This window comes from Ambystoma mexicanum, chromosome 5p (assembly GCF_040938575.1).
Source record: "Ambystoma mexicanum isolate Mex_15411 chromosome 5p, UKY_AmexF1_1, whole genome shotgun sequence".
In the NCBI taxonomy this organism is placed as follows: domain Eukaryota; kingdom Metazoa; phylum Chordata; class Amphibia; order Caudata; family Ambystomatidae; genus Ambystoma; species Ambystoma mexicanum.
In genome coordinates this window covers 828,781,580-828,805,384 of record NC_090930.1, presented here as the reverse complement: position 1 = coordinate 828,805,384, position 23,805 = coordinate 828,781,580, and positions in this window count along the sequence as shown.

Here is a 23,805-nt window from a genome sequence, read left to right as displayed (position 1 = left end):
TGTGCCTCATGCACTGTCAAACCTACATAGCTCCAGTGCGTGCGCTCCTTGCACACATTCCCTACACCGTAATGCAATCATGCATGTCAGCATGTCACCAACTACCACTATGCACATACGCGCCACTGGCACCAGCACTCCTAACCAACCTCCACACCGCAATGCACATGCACAATGGTACATGAAACAGTTACCATAATGTATGTACATTGCACTGTTTCTGGCACCCCTATACCCTTTCATTCACAAACTGTTGTCTTACCAAATTCCACTCAGAAGGTATTGTGTCACTGCCAAAGTAATGACAAAATGTTTACAACATTGCCCATACTGCAGGCATTGTGCACATAGCACACTATCCAAGCACATTTAAGTTGACCTTCACCCATACCCTCTACCATACTAACAGTATGCAATCACTGCACCCAGAGCCCACAGTGTGTGACTTTTCAGTGCAGCATCTCGAAGCACAGCGCACCGGCATGGAGATATGCAGCAACAAAGTGCAACAGTTACCATAATGTACAAACAAAAGAATCTCTCCTGTATCCCTGTGCACTTTCATTCACACACTATGGGCATACTCACTTCCATTCACAAAGTATTGTGCCATTTCCAACCTACCCACAATCTGGTTGCAACACTGGGCTACAACGGCTGAAATGTGCTCCACAACCATTCCGTACATGTCACCACACTCTAACTGATGCACATTCAAAAATGCATTACTGCCATGGGTATCTTCAAGGCCTAGGCTCTTGAGTGCATGGCCTATGGCTTTCGGCCATGCATCCAATAGTCTAGGCCTTAGAAACACCCACAGCTCTACCATACTGACAGTATGCAAACACTGCACCCAGAGGCCGCACTGTGTGACTTTTCACTGCTGCATCTTCAAACACAGTGCACCGCCATGCAGCGATGATATGATATGATATGATATGATATGGCATTTATAATGCGCCTATACTCAAGTGTTTCAAGGCGCAACGAGGCAAGGGAGGGGGAACAAAGGGGAGGACAGAACAACAATCCTACTAGGCCAGGTGTCATTCAGATTGTGCAAGTGCAGTGGAGGGCAAAAGGGAAAAGTCTGTGGGGGAAGGGAGAGGGGAAAGTGCAGTACATGGGATAATTGAATAAATAAGATAAATAAAAACGGCCACTGGTGGCAAGTGCAAGGTAAGTGCAGATATAAGTGCTGGTAGGGGGACTGTAGGGATACAGAAAACAGTCCCCCGGTGCAGGGGGTGCCAGGGAGGCAGTGCAGGAGGGCAACTGGTGGGGCCCGAGAATCAGAAAGGTTGGCCAGGTAACCAGTGCAGTTTCTGCCAGGAGTTCAGCAGGGAGAAGGGGGGAGAAAGCAGAGGCAAAGAGGAAGGTTTTGAGGTGCTTCCGGAACTGGAGATGGTTCTGCTCAAGTTTCAGGGTGTCAGGAAGTCTGTTCCAGAGGGTGGCCCCTGCCGAAGAGAGAGATCTACCACCAACTCGTTGCTTGGAGAAGCGACTGACCCTGAAGGAGTTGGATGCAGATGAGGGAAGAGCTCGAGAAGGAAGATATTTAGGAAGAGAGAGTTGCAAGTATTTCGGCCCCAGAAGGCCTTGTGGAAAATGCAGAGGGTTTTGAACTTAATCCTCGCAGCCACTGGGAGCCAGTGCAGAGATTTCAGTCCTGGAGAGATACCATTCAGTCCTATGCAACAACAAATTGCAACAGTTACCATAAGGTACAAACAAAACAATCTCTCCTGCATCCCTGTGCACTTTCAATCACATACTATGGGCGTACCCACTTCCGTTCACAAACTATTGTGCCACTTCCAGCAGCGGCAGCTTATAACTTCGCTCCCCCTGGAGGAATCCTCATCAAACTTTGCAAAAAAAGTATATGGCCCGCTCTGAATTTTTTGGGCAGTTTGGGGAGGTTTCGTGCAGGTGGGTACCAAAAATGTTTTTTTCTTCCATAGACTGAATGGGGAAAAACTTTGCGCACGGCTACAGGCCGAACGGCTGGATGGATTTTCATCAAATTTGTGGCAGGAGCGGGGGCTTGGGTCAGAAAGCATGCTTTTGTGTGTTTGGTGGAAATCCGACCAGTACTTTTGTTGCAAAGAACTGAAATGTACATCTAAAACTTTTATTGATATCTGGCTCTGCTCCGTGGACCCATTTCCCTGTTCGCTCTATGGACAGAAGGCTCATTGGCTTGCAGTACGCTGTGCAGTCGATGAACTTTGGACGCGGCCGGTGGTTGGCTGGAGAGAAGCGTGCTGTGCGTCAAAGCTTTTTGGGAAATGCTGCCATGGTGCATCAGAGGACAGTGTGCCGCCAAAAGGGACTGACAAACGTAATGTATGGCACATGGTGGTCGGAAGAGTGGATGGAAAGGGTGGGGGAGAGAGAAGTGGTACATCAGAGATATGTGATTATTAGGTGGACGAAGACGGTGGTGTGCCTGCAGTATCCATGCGTAATGCGCCAATTCACTGGTCCCTGAACAGGCCCCAATCATGTATGGTGAATGCATGTAGCCTTCGCTACGGCCTGATAGCTTGTGCCGCAACCTCTTACCATGCTGCCTGGTGTTACCTGAATAGCAGACAGGGAGTTCATTGCAAAATATATATTATGCCATGTGGTGGTGGGAAGAAGGGATGGAAAGGGTGGGTAGTGAGAAGTCAATTATCTTATATATGTCCCTAGGTGGACAAAGATATTGATGTGCCTGCAGTGTCCTTGCATATAGCGTCACATCGTAGGTCTCTGCACAGCCGCCTCCCATGTGTGCTGCATGCAGGCTGGCATAGTTACCGCACGATACTTGCTGCATAGACCTATTTCCGTGGTGACTGCTGGGAGCTCTTTTGCAGAAGGGGAGTGCTTGCACATGACATGCACATTATAAAATACAGTGTACTGTGGTGTGTTGCAAGGATGGAGGCCTTGCAGCGACAACAATGTGCCGTGGTTGGAAGTAGGTTTCACATTATTCCCTTATGTGTGTGGTAAGTCAACATTGCATAGATGGTTGATTGCATGGGTGCGGTGCACCTTAGCACATCCTACAGTGTTTAATACATGGCTGCAGCTAGTGCAGTGAACAGTGGAGACAGACTAAATTGCATATTGCATCGATTGCGTAGTGTCCATTGTGCGGAGTGGTGACTTCTGTACTGCAGTATGACGTATTGCTTTTCTGTAGTGAATAGAGAGCTGGGAGACGTACTATGTGAATAAAAGTAGGTATGGGTGCCGGAGGCTGTGTTATGTTTTCATGAATAGCTGTATTACGGTGTGGAGGTTTAGTAGTAGTGGTGGTGGTGACTGTGGTACGTGTGTGCAGTGTGGTACGTAAGCACATGATGGTATGCATGCCTGCATTATATTGCAGTGGGTGTGGGCAAGGCCTAGGCTATTGGGTGCATGCCCAAGGCCACCCCCCAGCAATGCAGTTTACACTGCATCTGTCACAGACTTCTCACCTTTACAGAATGGTTGTGGAACACATTGTACACTTGATAGAGCACCAGAAGTCAGATGATATGCAAATACTGTTGGTTGGTTGGGTTGGCACTAACACCATTGTATGTGAATGAAAGTGGGTAGGGGTGCCACAGGCTGTATTAAGTTTGTAGATTCTGGTAAAAGCTGAATCTTTCTATGCGTAGCCATATGACGGTGCCGAGCTTGGGTAGGAGTGCCTGTGGCTGTGGTATGTGTGTGGATTGTGGTACTTGATGACATGTTGCCTTGCATGGCTGCATTACATTGCAGTGGGTGTGGCCAAGGCCTAGACTATTGGGTGCATGGCCAAAGGACGTAGGCTGTAGGCCATGCACTCGAAAGCCAAGGCCTTCACCACACCCACTACAGCAATGCAGTTTTGACTGCATCTCTCAGAGGGTGGTCATCTTCACAGAATGGTTGTGGAACACATTTTACCTTTCATAGAGCACCATAAGTGCACTGACATGCATACATTGTTGGTTCCATGGGTGCAGTCATTGTTGGAACATCCTATGGTTTTTGGTGTATGGCTAGAGATTGTGCAATGAAAAGGCTTGCAGTATGCCCAATGGATGCAGTGTTGGAACACTGTCAGTATAAAAGAGGGAAGGGTTGAAGTGAATGCGTGATGTGCTTGGACATTCTGGTTTGTGCAGCTTCCTGGGAGTAGGCCCAATGTTGTGAGGATTGTGGTTTGGTTGCCAGTGACATAATACTTTGTGCATGGAGGTGGGTAGGGGTGGCGGAGGCAGTGGTATGTTTGTGGAATCTGCTAACTGTGACATGTTTCCATGCATCGCTGTTTTATGGTGCTGGGGTTGGGTAGAAGTGCTGCTGGTTATGTTACATTTGTGGATTGTGGTTTATGGCCACATGTTCTCATACATGGCTCCATTATGTTGAGATGGGTGGCGGCAAGCATTAGACTCTTCTGTGCATGGTGAAAGGTGTGATGGGTGCCGCTCTGGACGATTTTGGATGCTGACATCATGTTTTTTCCCCCACACCTTTGTACGTAAGGTACTTTGGAAGCACACGTGTTGTGTACTTGGAGTGTTGAACGGTAAATATGGAGTGCTGTACAGAAATGATAGTGTTGACTGTGATTGGTGCATGTATGCGTGAATATTTCACAATCCTCAATGAGGGAGTGCAGGAAGAAGAACAGTGGAGAGGGGAGAAGGACTGCCCCTGCTTTACTGAGGTGCAGGCCTCGCTGTAGCTGAGAAAGTGCATGCGCCACATCCTGTCATTTGCAGCATGGTGGGCATGCCAATGGAACTGTGGGCATTATGGAATCATGTGTCGAAGGTGTGATTCCCAGGAAGGGGCAGTACAACTTTCTCATAATACTCCAATGAGGTTGGTGGACATGGAGAGACGCACAGTGCTGATCGTGGGTTATACATGTGTACAAGATCTGTACAGATATGCCGTGCAAAGAGGCGTTGATGCTAATTTCCGGTTGGAAGTAGTGGACGGGTTGTGGGCCAGTCTCCATGTGTGCAGTTTTGCTGGGATAGTTCAACTTTGCAGATATATGGTCTCCATCGTTACTGGTGAAGTAGTTGTGATGCATTATGGAGGTCTACATTTGGGTTACATGTCATAAGGACGTTTGCCCCGTCACCTAAAGAAGTTGATGACTGCAGTGATGTGGATTTTTCCCACTGCTAAATTCGTTTTCGCACCCATTCCCCCAAAGGGAGTATGGGACCATGCCGTTGTAATTTGCCCCCAGCCACAGCTCGGGAGGTATCTTATGACCAGAATCATGTCTGCATTTATGTGCCCTGATGGCATGTTGTCCACCCGCTATGAGAGCATGAATTTCCAATATATGCTCTGCTTTCATGAAAATGGCATTTCTTTGACAGTCATTAGCACTACCATTGTCTTGTACGCTGTGCACGAAGTGTTGCCCTTAATTCGGTAAAAAATGGAGAAGAATCAAACAGAAAGGCATCCAAAGAGAAAAAACAAAAAAGGTGGTTCACAAGCACATACAAAAAACATAAAAAACTACGTAAAAAGCACAAAAACAAAGAAAAAATAAAACCTTTTCAGAGGGACCACTAAAGACCCAATCGCCTACCCTGTTTCCCAATCCCCCCCCCTCCTAGCATTAACACTGTGAGGATTACGCTGTACTTTCAGGATTACACATGCCACGTCCTGCCACTTTCAGGATGGGAGCCATGGAAATGGGACTGTGGAGCGAAAGACACTCCTCAATGAGGTTTGTGGTGACGGCGTGTATGTAAAAAGTGTCGTTGAAGGTCTCTTTGTACAAAGAAGTGCGGAAGACTATGGTGGAAGTGGGCAAAATAATGGCCAGGCATCCTGGGTGTATGCATGAACTGTATGTACTTGTTTGAAGTTCGTAACATGAATGCAGTGCTGTTTGGGAGCTATAATTTTTGAAAAGTGTGCAGTAAGCGGGGTACTGCGGGCAAAAAAAACATACGCAGTGTACAAGGTAAGTGGCTGATATCCTACTGTTATGAATGCATTCTATGTATGATATGATGTGCAATTGTATGCTATGGCATATGTAATGCGCCTATACACACGTTTAGCAAAGCATAACAAGACAAGGGATGGTGGAACAGATGGAGACAGAGACAACAAACCTGGTAGGCCAGGTGTGACTTGCATTGCTCAAGTGCACGGGTGGGGCGAGGGGAAGGTGCATTACATGAGTGGAAGAAGATATGTGTCATGACCCTTGCCCCTGGCCCTCACTGGCAAGTCAGCCTTCCAGTTAGGGCCTTAAAACCTTATCCAAGACTCTCTTGGAGTCAGTCCTGGCGCCTTTGGCGCATTTGGCGCCAGGCTCATAACAATCATGAAGAGCAACATTAGAATGGGACTATTTACTTGGGTCTATTTAACTTGGGGGGTTTCAGCCAACATGGAGGCACATACACAGCTCAGTTGCAAGGAACTGAGCTATGCGGTCTAGTCTTTTGGGTGTGGCAGGCCGGAGACTACTTTACCTGGACTACTTTGGGTGTGGCAGGCCTGGGACTATTTTTACTGGACTACCTTACCTGAGACTATTTAAACCACACCCAAACAGCAGAACATCCTTCAAGTTATTCTGCTGTGGGCAGCGTAATGCTCACCGTGTCCAGTTCTTTGATGCCAGTTTACCTGAAACCAAGGGCCTGCAGAGAGAGAAAGAACACTACGAAATGTACCTGGAACAGTATCCTGTCTTCAATCCATCGCCGACTTCAGTTCCACTCACCTGATGGTACAAACTCCATCATCCGGCACAGCATGCATCCTGGAATACCATAACCTGGAAAGAGGAGAAAGAAAGACAGCATTAGTAAGTGTTTACTCACGTTTCCTACCGAATGAAGAAAGCCACACAATTTTTAGCTGGGTAGTCATCTCCTGGTCAGTATCATTGCTGGGACATTACATGGCTCGGCGAGGAACATCACAACCGGCAAGGAGAGAAAAGACACAGGTTAGCAATATAAAAGGCGAAACAGCGCTGTGCATCGCGCATTATTCACCGGACAGCATCGCACACCGCGCTTTTGCCTACCGGCCCATGCTCATCTTCAAACTGCATGACAACACCAAAATACCTTTCCATACCTAAAAGTAAAGAAGCAAGACATTATTATTCAAACTAAGAGGAACATAAGAACTGCAAATAAAGACTGTAAAGCAGCAAACCTACGGAGTCGCAGCAGGCCTGGATTCCCACAGGGGGTTCTTGCACCAGTGAAGTAACTTGGTCGCTGCTCACCCCCCCATACCTACGCACCCCTTCCACGAGGAGAAGGATGGAGAATCCATCTTTCACAATATTAAGGTGAGGAGAGGGCCCAAGGGGGAAGAAGGAGTTGAGGCCAAGGGAGGTGGGAAAACATAAAGATAATCTGGTATTGAATCCAGCTCTCCTACATTGGAGACCCATCTTTAACAAGAGGCCTTACCAAGGGACCGGGAGAGGGTTTGAGAGTGCAAATCACCAAACCCGGGCTGGGTGGCGTCCCCGTGGATACCAGGTGAGCATAACAATATGACAATAAGTAAAAATACTGGCCAATTGTTCCAAATGCAAGGATAAGTGCACACATCAGGTGTTGTAGGAACTGTTAGGGATACAGAAAGAAGTCCTCAAATGCTGGGTTTGCTAGAAAAGGCAGTGCCGCGGTTCGCCTGGTGGGGGGAGGTGGCATGGGCCCGACATCACAGAGTCACCAGGTAAGCAGTGCAGAATCAGTTTACGGCAGGCAGTCAGCCGGGGAGAGGACGAGAAGAAGCAGACACAATGGTTCTCCTCAAGTTTCAGGGAGGCAGGGAGGCTGTTGCAGAGGGAGGCCCCAGCCAGAAAAAAAAACATCTACCACCAACTCGTTGCTTGCAGAAGCGATTGACCCTGAGGGAGTTGGAGGCGGATGAAGGAAGAGCGTGAGCACAGAGATATATAGTAAGTGAGAGTTGAATGTATTGAGATGCCAGGGCCCAGAAGGCCGTTTGCATAATACAGAGGGTGCTCACTTTATTCCTCGCAGAGAGACACCATCCCAAATCGTGCAGTCCTCTTCTGGATGCATTGCAGAGGGCGGAGAGTAGAAGTGGGCAGATTTAAAAAGAGTCTGTTGCAATAGTGCAGCCTAGCCAGAAGCACAGTTGTGCAGACAGTGACCTTCTTTCGGTTGGTAAGATACATGCAGTTCTGCTTTTGGTGGCGTAACTTCACGATTTTTGTAGGAGATGGGTTAGTGGGGAAAACATTTTGTAGCATTGCCGGAAGGAAAGTAGAGAGTTCATGTTTCGATATTACAATGTATGATATGGGTAAATGAAAACGTCACAAGCACATACCACTGAAGTGCCACTTGATGGTAGGGGATGGGAAAAAAGACAGTATCCTTTTAAAGACCGAAATGGACGCTCAGTGGCAGATACCGTGCGCAGGGGCACTCATAAAATAGTGGTAAACATACTGCAAAAAAAGTTTTCATACTTTCAGTTTATGGTGCGGGGTGCACATGTGGAGGCATGTGGATGTACAAATCTTGCAATCTTTTACTGAACTCACTACTGCACGTGCTTTCGAGTGACAGGATACTTGCAGGTGGATTTTGTGACGGTACCTATGAAGTGTTGTGCAGAACTGGCAGTGTTAGATGCTAACGTCTTGTATAGCATTGGTGGAATCATGTGTGCCTATTTACCCTTACCCAATGAGGTAGTGGTGGACAAAAGATAGTGGCAAGGGAAGAAGGACTGCTCCTGCTTTACTGGGGTGTGGCCCTCGTGGTACTTTGGGAAGCACAGTTGCCACAATGTGCGCTTCTCAACATGCTGGCCAATGGACATGGGACTATAGGTATTATCCAATCAGATACTGTGGGTGTGGTTCACAGGAAGGGGCAGTCCTACTGTCGTACACTACTCTGCATAGTGAGGCTGGCTGACATGGCGAAACGCATTGTCTTTACTTTGGGTGATGCCTTTGTGATAGATCTGCACAAGTATGCCCTGGAAAGACACTTTGATGGCAATTTCAGTTTGGAAGGAGTGGACGCATTGTGGAACGCTGTGTATGAGTACAGTTTCTCTGACATGCATGCACTTTGCAAAGACCTGGCCACTTTTGCTACTGTGGATGTCATCGTAATCCACTACGGCGGTATGCATGTGGGTTACGTGGTTTGTTTAGTTTTGTTCCATCGACTGAAGAGGTTGTTAAATCTAGTGAAGAAGCTTTTTCCCACTGCCAAGGTACTTTTCTCATCCATAACACCATTAAGAGTATGGGACAATGCTCCTGGATGTTGTTCCGAGCCAGAGGCAGGAAGGTGTCTCATCAACAGAAGCATGTATACTTTTTTGTCCGCTGGTGGGATGTTCTTCTGCAACAATGACCTCATTAGTTGTTGAAATGCTGAGTTCTTCCAAGCAAATGGTATTTTGTTATCGCCCATTGGTAATGCTGTTTTGTTTGCCTGTTGGCAAGATGCAGTGAAGAGTTTACTGTAACAATGTGAGCACAAGAAAACACAAAATCAAATAAAAACCGAAAAAGGTGTTTCTCTACAAGCATCTAAAAATAAAAAAATAAAAAAGGCTCCTTTCAGAGCGCCCCTTACAAACTCCCCCTACCCTGGTTGCAAGTTGTTCCCCCACGCTCGCACGCAGCACGAAAGCCACATACAGCGATTTTGAGGATGGGGACCATGGAAAGGCGACTGTGGGGATTGTCCAATCAGGTGCTCAGGGTGTGCATCACAGAAAAAGGTGACAATAGGAAGAAGGATTCCTCCTGCTTTACTGGGGCATGGCCCTCGCGGTACTTGGGGAAGCGCACATGCGACATTCTGCGCTTCTCACCATGCTGGCCAATGGAAATGGTACTATGGGGATTGTCCAATCAGATGCTCAGGGTGTGTGTCATATTAAAAGGTGGCAATATTTTTTTCATTACTCTGTGTAGTGAGGGTGGCAGCCAGAGATGGCGAGACGCATTGTCATGATAGTTGGTGATGCCTTTGTTGAAGATCTGTTCCAGTATACCGTTGAAAAGGGCTTTCATGGCAATTTCATTTTGGATGGAGTGGAGGCTTTGTGGTGCTGTGACGATGTGTGCAGTTTCGGCGCTGTGCTTGCAGTATGTCAACGAGTGGCTACTTTAGCTAGCGTACATGGTGTGGTTGTGTACTATGGAGCATTCCATTTGGGTTCCATGGCTTGTTCCCATGTGTACCGTCAACTGAAGAAGGTGATGAAAGCACTGAAGCACATTTTTTCCACTGCCAAGGTGCTTTTCTCATGTATACCACCGAGAATAGTATGGGAATATTCCAATGATTCCTGTCGCCAGCCAGATGGCGGAAGGGGTCTCATCAACAGAAGCATGTGTGACTTCTTGAGCGCTGCTGGGATGTTCTCCTGTGAGAATGAGAACATTGGTTATCGATATATAAACTGTTTCAAAGCAAATGTCATGTCTTTGTCGACCAGTGCAAATGACATTTTGTTTCACAATCTACAGGCTGCACTGAGGAACCTATTGTAAGTATGTGAGCTCACAAACAAAACACAAAGGTGTTTATATGGAAGCACCTTTAAAAAAACAAATAAAAAGGCTCTTTTCAGAGCCACCACAACTAACAACGTCCCCTACCCTGGTTGAAAGTTATTCCCCTACTCCCACGCGCGCACACCACGAAACGTCTGCGGACGTCACGATAGTTGCAGGGTGGAATGGGTTAGATACGCCCCTTTTGCAGATGACGGCCATAGAAATGGGCCTGCAGAGGCTAGGGGATTTGTCAATAAGGGTTCTGGGTGTGGTGTGTACACACAGACTGTGGTACACAGTGTATTTGTCGACAGAAATGCATAGGGTGCGGTTATGGCTGTGTGTTTCACGAGCCACAGCGTGCAGGTTTTGGGGGAGTTTGAAATACATTGATTGAAAGTGAATGGAAAACACTGTGCAGTGGCTGCTCATTTTGGATTCTATCATGTGGATGTGTAGTGCTATGGAGTACCTACAATGAAGTGACTGATTTCGGTTTGTCTGTGTGACACTTTGGTGACGCGCGATCATGCCAACATTATTGGTCTTCATTGTGGAGGGAAAATTGCACAGCATGTTACAAGAGTTTCAGTGCCATTTGCGATGAAGGAGGCACTTGCCCAGGTATGGGTCTGTTTCCTAACTCCTGCATAACTTTCTGTCACATTCCGCAGAGACCGATTTGGCTGTGTTATTTTTCATGTGGTCCGCAAATGGAGAAAGCGGTGTACATTGTGAAGAAGTCTATTTTTGCCTTTCTACAACATGTGCCAATGGCGTGCTTCACACTTGGGAATATGACGTTTCACAGCACAAACAGTTTTCCCCACCAATAACGTTCATCTTAATATTCCTGCCATCCTGATTTCTGTATGCCCTATGCAAATTGCCTTGCTGCCCTTCTTGAAAGTAGTGGAAGGATTTTTGTAGTAAGTGTTGCGCACCTAAACTCTTCAAAACGCTCTGCAACACATAAAGAAACCTCTTTCTACAGCGAACCCCTTTCTACCCGATTCCACTACAGTGCTTGGCACAGTGCCACACCTCCCTTTATTTTGAACACGTTGTGTGGAGCGTATACGGTGCGCCGCGCCCTGCATCCGTTCATTGGCAAGTCCATTGTTCAACTCTGAAAGGAGCTTTCTTTATTTCCCTTTTTTCCTTTCCCAGTTCATTTCTATTTATTTTGATCTTCTAACATACGCCACATAAGGAACGGTAGGTAAGGCCCATTACGGAAGGGGCAGCACCTGCATGGATAACATAGGGGACGTGCAGAGGGAGGGAAATATTGGGTGGCCCTCATCTACATAGGTGCCAGTCATTGGCATGCTCCCAGATGGATGCTTCCCATGCACTTCCAAGTACCTTCCCTCTGTAGAGTAGCACATTGCAGTAGATGCACAATACAATGCCCTTTGCCGGGTAAGGGTCTGTAGCATGGCATATGGTCTGCAAGGTTGTTTTAGAGCTCTGCTGCCCTACAAGAGTGCCCCTGTTGTTGGCCGGCAGCAGATGTGGAAAATGCTGTACATGAAATTACCCTACTCCATTGTTGGAAGGGCAGTAACCTGCCACTGGTCCCTTGTACTTCCATTTCAGTCAGTTGTCCTCACATGCAGTACAAACACTTCCTGCTAGGCCATTAGCCGTAGAACTAGCATTCACGGAGAGGCACCCATTCTGAAATTCAAGAATGCTTACAACAACACGAAACACAGCTTCATTACGTGGAGCAGGAAGATAATTACTCAGCATGACCCATGCAGCTACAGTACTTTTATAACGACCACTGACATTGTTTGTTCTCTGAACATTCTGCTGTTTGCTTAGTTGCCTTTACATGCACTATTATGTGTGTGACCAAGCCGCACCAGCTTTGTCACTCACTACAAACTGTCCCACCTGCAGTTATATGTGTGATATCATCTTTAATTTCATGGGTGTTAGTCTTAGCAGTGCACAGTGGCGGCGCAAGTTATGGCTGCTTAGCTTACCATAACTGGCAAATTTCTGGGGGTTTTCGGTTTTACTTGTAATCATAGTATGGATAGGTTGTTGTTAGTGCAAAGTAACTGTAACGTTCCTGTAACAAAAATGTTTCACTGAAGTTGCTAGGGTGTTCTTAGGGCAACTAAAGCATATCGTCCCTTCAGCAACATTTTTTCACTGAATTTGATAGGTTTTTAGTAGGTCACTGTAACCAGACCCTTCCTTTAGCATAGTTTTTTCAGCAAAGGGGATAGGTTCGTAGTAGTGCAACTTAACCATAACGTCCCTTTAATAAGGTTTTTTGTTAGTGATATATATATATATATATATTCAGTGAAATAACTTTGTTAAAGGGACGTTATGGTTAAGTTGCGCTGCTAAAAACCTTTCAAATTCAGTGAAAAAACGTTGTTAAAGGGACGTTATGGTTCCAAGTAAAACCGAAAAACCCTTGAAATTCGCCAGTTTTGGTAAGCTAGGCAACCATAACTCGCGCCACCACCGTGCACTGCTAAGCCTAACACCCAGGACATCAAAGATGACATCACAAATGTCATTGATGACATCACTGATGACATCACATGTCTGACTGCCCCTTTTTTCCTTTCCTGACATATCTAGGCCACATGATTTTCTTCAGTAACAGTCAGGAACTAAAAATTGTAAATGTACTATATTCGTAGACTTATCCTTCAAGTATGTTCTTACAATAATTCCCTTATGGTCGAGTCATATCATATGAAACATATACATAGGGGAAGACACAACCTTGAAAGACAGCAATCCTTTTTGTGCATTAAAATTATCAGTAGATTTATCAGCACTTTCTGTTAGTTTTGATGTTTTTTTATTACTGTACTTTCCCTGTATACACTCATATTTTTATATGTTGTACTCACACTATTTTCCTTAGGGTCCAGACACATCATGTGATATATATAGATAGGGTAGGTAACAGCTTTGAAACAGAGCAATCATTTCTCTGCATAAAGGTAATCAGTTAGGTTATTAACACTTTCTGCTACTATTGCTGTTTTTTTTTCTTACTTCAATTCCCTTGTATATATTCATATTTTTATGTGGTTTTGTCTCTGTGATTTGTCTATAATAATGCAATTTCACTGTATGCAAAACTGTAATATGAAAACAGTTATCATTTCACTATTCAACATGGCAAGCTTATGAATATTGCACCTCCCTTGTGTATGCTGCACACAATGCCTATGTTTCTACATGAGTACCTTAGTATACTGGATGGAACCCATGATAGAATGCTATTTATATCAATGCATTGCTTAATACACTGATTAGCACTTGATATTTATTCCAATAATCTTTGACACTTTTTTTATTAACATTACACTAAGAATCCCTTGTACAGACTTTTCATGAAAGGTAAATGCACATGTGATGTCATCAGTGATGTCATCAATGACATTTGTGATGTCATGTTTGATGTCCTGGGTGTTAGGCTTAGCAGTGCACAGTGGTGGCGCAAGTTATGGTTGCTTAGCTTACCATAACTGGCGAATTTCAAGGGTTTTTCGGTTTTACTTGGAGCCATAATGTCCCTTTAACAAAGTTTTTTCACTGAATTTGAAAGGTTTTTAGCACCGCAACTTAACCATAACGTCCCTTTAACAAAGTTTTTTCACTAAATTTCATAGGTTTTTAGCAGCGCAACTTAACCATGACGTCCCTTTAACAAAGTTTATTTACTGAATTTCTTAGGTTTTTAGAAGTGCAACTTAACCATAACGTCCATTTAACAAAGATTTTTCACTGAATTTCATAGGTTTTTAGCAGTGCAACTTAACAATAATGACTTTGACTTTATATACATGTCATGTGGAACTGACTGAATCTCTTCTACTGTACTTGATGTCCGCAAACTCATTTAATGTTCGCGGACATGTTCGAAGAACAGTACCACTACCTAAAATCTCTGGGGGGTTATGTTTGATTGTTATATCATAACATAGGAACATTTAACAAATTCAAAAAGGAGCACACAAACACATTATATGTACTAATACATAAGAAATGTAACCCATATATTCAACACACTAACCATTCATTTAAATGCACTATATTCTAAAATGGAATATACCACAAGAAGATAAATTGGCTTCCAACATAATTACCTCACAAACACGACAGAACTGAGAACAAGAGCAGACCCACTGAGTACATAAGACATATCTTACCTGAAATAGTAAGTGTACTTAATTTTATTCATATATTTATAAACGTTCTGTATTAGGTAAAAAAATATATTATCTTTTTTTTTTTCTCACAGAAATGTCTAGTACTCTGGAATGGCTAGAGGAGCATTTCCCACATGAAGAAATGTCACAAGATAGTGAAACTAATGGTAAACACTTTATAATATAAACCATTTAATTATTATTATTTTGTATACATTTAACATACCAAAATAGAAAATACTTCAGAAAAGCCTATTATAGATAACACTTTTCACAGTATAGAAGAAAAAATGGATTTATTGTTGACTAATTTTAATAAATTGAAAACTTTTGTGGAAGATCATTTTAAACCAAAAACCTCGTACCATTGCCCCACATGTACTTGTCCCTCCTCACCATATCCCAGTCAATTATCCCCAAACCCTCTCCATAACCCAAAACGTTTTGATGAGACTTCCATCCCTTATTCACCTAATAACAATCATGTTGAAACCCCTAATTCTCCTGTTTCGTTTCTATTTCTGCCTCACCTTCTCTGTCATAAATTATTAATATATGTTAAATAAACTTTAATTTTTATATTGTGTTGTAAATAGTTTCTTTTTTTTTTTTAAAACAATGTAGGTGTCCGCGGACAGTGCAGGTGTTCTGAAATGTTCGTAAATAAACGAAAATGGAGGTGTCCTGAAGAACACTATACCTGTTCGTACTGTTCGCTAGCAAGTTCAAATTGTTCTAAGAACACACGCGGTGTCCTGAAATGTTCGTAAAAAAAAAAAGAAAGTGTCCTAAAGAACACTATATCTGTCCGTAGTGTTCGCTATCAAGTTCAAACTGTTCTAAGAACACAATTGGTGTCCTGAAATGTTCGTACATAAACGAAAATGGAGGTGTCCTGAAGAACACTATACCTGTTCGTAGTGTTCGCTAGCAAGTTCAAACTGTTCTAAGAACACACGCGGTGTCCTGAATTGTTCGTAATTAAATGAAAATGGAGGTGTCTTAAAGCACTATACCTGTCCGTACTGTTCGCTAGCAAGTTCAAACTGTTCTAAGAACACACGCGGTGTCCTGAAATGTTCATAAAAAAAAAAATTAAAGTGTCCTAAAGAACACTATATCTGTCCGTAGTGTTTGCTATCACGTTTAAACTGTTCTAAGAACACAATTGGTGTCCTGAAATGTTCGTACGTAAACGAAATTGGACGTGTCCTGAAGAACACTATATCTGTCCTTACTGTTCGCTAGCAAGTTTAAACTGTTCTAAGAACGCACGCAGTGGCCTTAAATGTTCGTTTCACGTGTGACATATTTTTAATTACTTCAGGACCCGAACAGTGTCAGTAGAACATCAACGTGCATGCGCTAACCAATCTCCGTGCATTTGGTGTCCTGCGGACATGCGCTTCCTTCGCGGACTTGTTCGCGAACGGATCATATGACCGCGCCCACGCTGATTGCGTGTTCTGAATGCGGACCCTGTTCATGTCCCCGAACAATTTAAAAGTACATTTTCAATTAATCCATAATATTTTTCAATAAAATCTCACCATGGCACAAGTCCCACATAGTAATCCTGAGTTTCTACATACCTTTTGGAACATTTCGAACTTTTTTTTGAGTTCGATCTGCCGCGGACAGCGCGCATGTCCGCAGACCGCGCACAAGCACACCTATAAAAGACCACGCCCTAGATCTTATTCTCATTGTGTTTCTGGCTATTCTTCAGAACACAGCGATTTTTGCTGCCACCTGCAGATTACACCATCATCGAGATGGCATCCATGGCTGAACTACTGCCACCTGGTGCTGCACCTGCTTCAGCACCACCCCCAACCCCTCCACCACCACCACCTCCCCAAGGGCCTGAAGAGGGGAACAAGAGTGAGGATGCAGAGGAGGAAGAAGAGGATGATGAGAATGAGGTAGAGAAAAGCCTACTACCTGGACTAGGCGTGCGTCTTGGGTGTGGCGGTTATTTACCATTCATGGGAATGGTCCTAAGGCTCGTGCGAACCGTGTTACCTGCAATGAGTGCAAAATGATACTCAGTCGCGGGAAGCACGGTAAGTATAGCTTTGTGACCACTACTATGAAGCGACACCTGAGGTCATTTCACTCTGGGGCTATTCGCAGGGTTGTACCTTGCGAAGAATGTAGCAGGTTGATTTCCTCTACTTCATCCTCTGTTTCTGATCTTGTCACCACAAGGACCACCTCTGTGGGACAGCGTCTTCCTCAAGCTGCCTCACAGGCCATACAGAATGCTGATGACCCTTACCTTTCGAGGGTCACAGTTGTATGTATGTACTGTGACACAGTACTCTGCAGGGGGGAGCGACTTAGTAGTGCTTTTGAGACTATCGTCTCAGAGCACGAGAAGATCTGCTCACTACCCAAATAAAACCCACTCTACATCTTCCTCTCTCAGCTCGCCCTTTCTTATCCCTGTGGTTGGTGTCCCCCCGTTTACCTTCCTTTCCCCTCCTCTCCTAGTGTGTCGTGTATAAAAAACCAAAGAAAATACAAAATATCAAAAAAATAAAATAAAATAAGGCTCTTTTCAGAGCCGCCTTTCACAGTTAAAAAATAGAAGTGAAAATAAATGAAGCAGGGCCCTGTGTATTTCTTAGTAGTCCGCGAGCAGTTCGCGAACATTTAAAAAATTGGGTTGCTACCCTATCACAAACATTGCAATTTTCTCTGGGAGGAAGTGGTGGCTCTGAAAAGAGCCTTTAGGAGTTGCTTGTAAGTCAAAAATTATAAATGCTTAACACCTACCTCAAAATGGATGTTGTAATTCCAAAAAAGGTCGCAATGCATTTTGTACATTTCTCAGAAAAATCTGATTGCCACCATAAGTAAGATGGACTCCATCTCTGCGAAAAATGATTGTGCTACGAAACAGAATATTTTCATTGTGAAAAGAAGACATGCCAAAATCTTTTAGAAAGGCACAAACAGCTTTATTAACATTGCGCCGTGCTTTTCCATTTGTGGACCAAATGAAGAAGAACGAAGCCACATTTGTCTCTGCGCAATCCGTGAAAATATCACTTGAGAATTAGGAAACATGTCCATAACCTTCCCAAGTCCTTCTTACATAGCAAATTGCAAAAAAATTCCAGTCACATGTCCTAAACTGTTCCCTCCACAATGAATTACAATTATGTCTGGATGTTGCTCTTTCTCCGAAGTAGCACAGAGAGGTAGCACGTCCAACCACTTCATTCAACGTACTCCATGCCAGTGTACTTCCACATGTGGGAATCCAAGATCTACAGCTACTCCACAGCTTTCTGCATGCACCTTCAACCAATATATCCATGAATCTCCCAAAATCCATACAATCTTTTTCCTAAAAAACACAGACATAGCTATCTGTTGTTCTCTCAGCAAAAACAGTATATGAGAAACTCTCTTCTGGCACAACACACCCACTAAACTTTCCGGATCAATCCCTTTCAGTACTCATTCTCATTTGCATGACTTCTGAACCCAAAAATCCCCAGATGTAACTCCTGATGTCCGCGAACTACCGCCATGTCCGCGGACATATCGTAACATGAACAGCCCTTCTACCATTTCCACTTCACTTTCTCCGCCATTCCCTCATTGGATGTAGCTAAGAAGTCACATGACCATGCACCAATCACATTCAAGACCTCTACATCTAACTGCATCATCATAGATCAGCACTGCAAATGTACTGTGAACCTCTCTGAGTACAAGTGTCATATCATTGGCAAGCACCATCTACCAGAAATACGCTACAAGTCTCCAAGATTTCTACTTGCAGCTCCATGCATATCCATATGCATGAACACAAACTTCAGGTATGCAAATTTTCTATACAGTAGATGAACACATTTTCAAACAGACTTTTAGCTTGTGTAATCTGTAAAATGAATTTACTGTATTTTTTCAATTTCCTAAAATCAACTATCACTTATAAACCTTTATACTATTTACTTTCTTTATACACACACACACTCAAATCTTGTTAAACTAACATTTTTTAAATGAAATATATAGACTACATATATTCAAACAAAATTGCATGCAAGCACAATCTATGTTTAAATCTTTAAAAAAATACTTATACAATTTCATGTTTTTTTGTTTTTATTGATATGATATGATATGGTATTTGTAACGCGCCTATACACAGGTGTTTCAAGGCGCAACGAGGCAGGGAGGGGAGGAACAAGGGGAGACATACAACGATCCTACTAGGCCAGGTGTCATTCAGATCGCGCAAGTGCAGGGGTGGGGGAGGGGGAAAAAGTGCAAGGGGAAGGGGAGGGGGGAAGTGCAGTAAAGGTAAGTGGCGTAAAGTAATAAATAAAAAGGGCCAGCTGGTGGCAAGTGCAAGGTAAGTGCAGAACAAGTGCTGGGGAAGGGGGGGGCTGTAGGGATACAGAGACAGTCCCGCAGTGCAGAGGGGTTCCAGGGGATCAGTGGCTGGGCCCAGGACCGAGGCCGTTTAGAGTGGTCCAGTTGCAGGATCAGTGCAGTTTAGTGAAAGAATTAATTAGCTGTTCAGCAGGGGAGAGGGAGAGAGAAAGCAGAAGCAAAGAGGAAGGTTTTGAGGTGCTTCCGGAACCGGAGGTGGTTCTCCTCAAGTTTCAGGGAGGCAGGAAGGCTGTTCCAGAGGGAGGCCCCTGCCGCGGAGAGAGATCTACCCCCAGCTCGTTGCTTCGAGAAGCGGCTGACCATGAGGGAGTTGGAGGCGGATGAGCGAAGGGCTCGGGAAGGAAGATATTTGGGAAGAGAGAGTTGAAGGTATTTAGGACCCAGGCCCCAGAAGGCCTTGTGGACAATGCAGAGGGTTTTGAACTTTATCGTCGCAGCCACTGGGAGCCAGTGTAGGGATTTCAGTCCTGGAGAGATACGGTCCCTGGGCTTGAGGCCAAGGACAAGTCTCGCAGTTATGTTCTGGATGAGTTGCAGAGGGCGGAGATTGGAGGCAGGCAGATTAAGATATAGACTGTTGCAGTAATCCAGCTTCGAGAGAACCAGGCCTCGGGAGACAGTGAGCTTCTGGGGGAAGGAGAGGAAGGGAAGAATACCTCTGAGGAGGTGCAGCTGGTAGTGTGACCTCTTGGCGACGTCAGAAATATGAGGAGAGAAGGAGAGTGTGGAGTCGAAGATGACCCCAAGGTTTTTTGCCTTGCAGGTAGGAGCAGGGAGGGGGCCAAGGGAGGCAGGCCAGAGAGCTGCAGGGAAGGAGGGAGTGGGAGTACCGATGAGTAGAATCTCAGTCTTACTGGCATTAAGGCAGAGGTCATTGGCGGCACACCATTCTTGGATAGCAGACAGACAATCAGAGATGAGGGAAGGGGAGGGGGAGGCTGAGGGTAGCCTGAAAATGAGCTGGGTATCGTCCGCATAACACTGGAAATTAGGGCAGAGAGCGGCGATGCGGTGGGCAAGGAGTGCCAGATACTGGTTGAACAGCCAGGGAGAGAGATTAGATCCCTGGGGGACACCACAGGTGGAGAAAAAGATGTCAGAGAGGAAGGACCCCAGTTGGACCTGGGAGGGTCGATTTGAAAGGAAAGAGGTCAGCCACGCCAGAGCCTGACCAGTGATACCCAGGTTTTCCCGGAGACGGTTGAGCAGGATGGCATGGTTGACAGTGTCAAAGGCAGAAGAGAGATCGAGCAGAATGAGAACACACAGAGTGTTGGAATCGAGGTTCAAGAGCAGGTCTTCACGGATGTTCAGGAGAGCAGTTTCCGTGCTTCTGGCAGCTCTGAAGCCAGATTGATGGTCATGAAGACTACCAACAGATTCAGCATGGAGGTTAAGCTGGGAGATGGCCAGTTTATCCAGGAGCTTGCCCAGGAAGGGAGTGATGGAGATAGGGCGATAGTTAGCCGGGTAGGAGGGGTCGGAAGAGGGTTTCTTGAGAAGAGGGTGCACAAGGGAGTGCTTGAGGGGGGAAGGGAAGACTCCAGAGGCGAAGGTGTGGTTGCAAAAGTCAGCCAGGGGGAGGAGCCAGGGAGTCGATGTGGTCCTTGATAGTTTTGGAGGAACAGGGGTGAACCTGTTTAGACGAGACTTTCATTGATCGGACTTGTCTGGAAACCTCGTCAGCAGAGAAGGGTGGAAAGGCAGAGAAAGAGGGAGGAGGGTTGACCGCAGAAGGGCCAGAGGAAGAGCCGGGTAGGGAGGGAGGGAGGTGAAAGGAGGAGAGCGAGGACAGGATGTCCTGAGTTTTAGAGATGAAGTGAGAGGCCAGTGCAGTGCAGAGGGCCTGGGAGGGGACAGGAGAGGTAGAGACTGCAACAGGGTTGGCCAGCTCCTTGCAGATTTTAAAGAGTTCGGCGGAGTTGTTTGATGCCGCAGAGATGCGGGCTTGGATAAGGGCTCTCTTCTTGGTGAGAACGGAGAGCCGGTACTGCCTTTGGAGCAGGCGGCAGGCCAGTTTGTCAGAGGATGAACATGAAGCACGCCATTTCCTCTATGCAACCCTGCACTTGCGTTTTAGGGTGACGAGATCCGAATCATACCAGGAGTTACATTTGGCTTTGGGCTTCAGGCGGATTCTCATGACGGGGGCAAGGATATCAAGAGTAGCAGATATAGCAGAGTGGAGCATGGAGAGGGCTGTGTCAGGGTGGGAGTCAGCCGAAGGGGCAGGGGGGGGCGAGAAGGTAGCAGCAAAAGCCTCAACTGACACACGCTTCATGGGTCAGATGACCGAGAAGGTGGGTGGCAGTGAAGAGGGTGGCTTTGCCTGTGGGGTAGGGAGGGTGAGGTGGGAGGATAGGAGAAAGTGATCACTCCAGGAGAGAGGAGTGGAGAGAGGGACGGAGAGGGGAAGGTCAGAAGAGATCAGAGCATCAAGAGTGTGCCCAGCAGAGTGAGTAGGCCCAGACGGGAGAATAGAGAGTGAGAGAGAGTCGCAGAGGTCACGAAAGAGACCAGTGGGGGGACTGGAGGCATCAAGGTGGATGTTGAAGTCGCCAAGAAAGAGGAGTTGAGTGGTTGAGGACAGGAGTGAGGAGGAGAGGTCAGCCCACTCAGAGAGGAAGGAGGAAATTTGACCAGGTGGCCGATAGATAGTAGCCACGGTAAGGGAATGGCTAGGAGAGAGAGAGAGTCGGCAGACAAGACATTCAAAAGAGGAGTAGGTCTGCGTAGGAGTGACAGTGGCAGGAATCCACTCAGGGAAGATAAGGGCAACACCACCCCCTGCACGGTTAGGCCTGGGCATGGAGAGGATCTTGTAACCGTCAGGTAGGAGTGTGTCAAAGCTGGTGGCAGAGCTGGCTGTGAACCATGTCTCAGTGAGACAGAGGACGTCGAGGTCCAGTTCCTCAAGAAGGTGACAGATATCGGAGGAGTGCTTGATGGCAGAGCGAGTGTTTAGAGTGGCAATGTGGAGAAGGCTGCCATCCTTGAAGAACTTCCGGGGAGGGGTACAGAACAGAGGTACGCCCTGCGGAGGTATTGAAGAAGGAGGTGAAGGAGCACTAGAGGGGGCAGGGAGGGAGGGTAGAGGCAAGGTAGCCAAGGATAGAGGAGGGGGGACAGCAGGAGAGGAGAGGAAGTTGATGAGGTGTGGGAAGCGTCTATCGAAGAGGTGAAGGTTGGCCTGGGGGCCTTGGACCAAGATGGTCCCATTAGCGTAGACATTAATGATGGCCTTAGAGGAGCAGAAGGGGGCCAATAGGACATCCCAACGGGTGCCACCATTAATGGGAGAGGAGGAGAAAGGAGAGAGCACAGAGACCATATGAAGGGTCCATAGGTCGGGCGAAGGCACGAAAAAGAGGATGTCAGTGAGAGTTTCCTTAGAGCAGGCATTAGTGTAGGTGTCAGCGATAGGGAGGCCTGGGTTGGAGACCAGGATGTCCTTTTTAAACTTTTTCCTACCAGATTTAGTGAGGAGAGCAGGATAGTCGATGGAGAAGCAGTTAGAGAAGATAGGCGAGACAGAGAGCACCATGGAGTAGGAGGGAGGGGGGGGGAGACAGACGAAACGAGAGCACGCAGACAGGAAGTGAGCGGCAAGCACAAGTTGCCACAATTAGAGCAAACAAACAGTAAAGCGTATTAGGTACCGGGCCACCTAAGTTTGAGAATCCTGCAAGGGGAGAAAGAGCACCCTAATATACCACAGTTCAGAGCAAACAGTAATGCGTATTAGGTACCGGGCCACCTAAGTTTGAGAATCCTGCGAGGGGAGAAAAAGCACCCTAGTATACCACAGTTCAGAGAAAACAGTAATGCGTATTAGGTACCGGGCCACCTAAGTTTGAGAATCCTGCGAGGGGAGAAAAAGCACCCTAGTATACCACAGTTCAGAGCAAACAGTAATGCGTATTAGGTACCGGGCCACCTAAGTTTGAGAATCCTGCGAGGGGAGAAAAAGCACACTAGTATACCACAGTTCAGAGCAAACAGTAATGCATATTAGGTACCGGGCCACCTAAGTTTGAGAATCCTGCGAGGGGAGAAAAAGCACCCTAGTATACCACAGTTCAGAGCAAACAGTAATGCATATTAGGTACCGGGCCACCTAAGTTTGAGAATCCTGCGAGGGGAGAAAAAGCACCATAGTTTACCTCAACTGTGAGTACAGTGAGGCAAGTGAGGCAAGGCCCCGTGCGGGTGTAACCAGTAACCATTTATTTACTTAATTACTTTAATTTAGACATGACATTGAGGCGCTGTTACCTAGAACAGCTTAGTTACAGAAATAGTGGTTTTCACTGGTATATTATAAATTTCACAAGACATAGTAAAGATATTTTTTTTGCTACAGTTAGTCATTCAATACAATGTGTTCATTAAGAACATATCATGTGTACTGAACTGATGCAATGTATCTTATGTAAATAAATTATTTTAATGGTTTTGAAGAAGGCGCTGAGGATTTCAATTAAAAAAATCAACATCTAAATTAGAAACAGCGCTATATACAAACAAAATTACCAATTTGAATCTTTTACAATTGCAGTGAAGACCACTCTCCTGAAAAGAAGCAGCTGAATTTGAAGGACTAGGAAGGACTAAGAAGTTACCTTT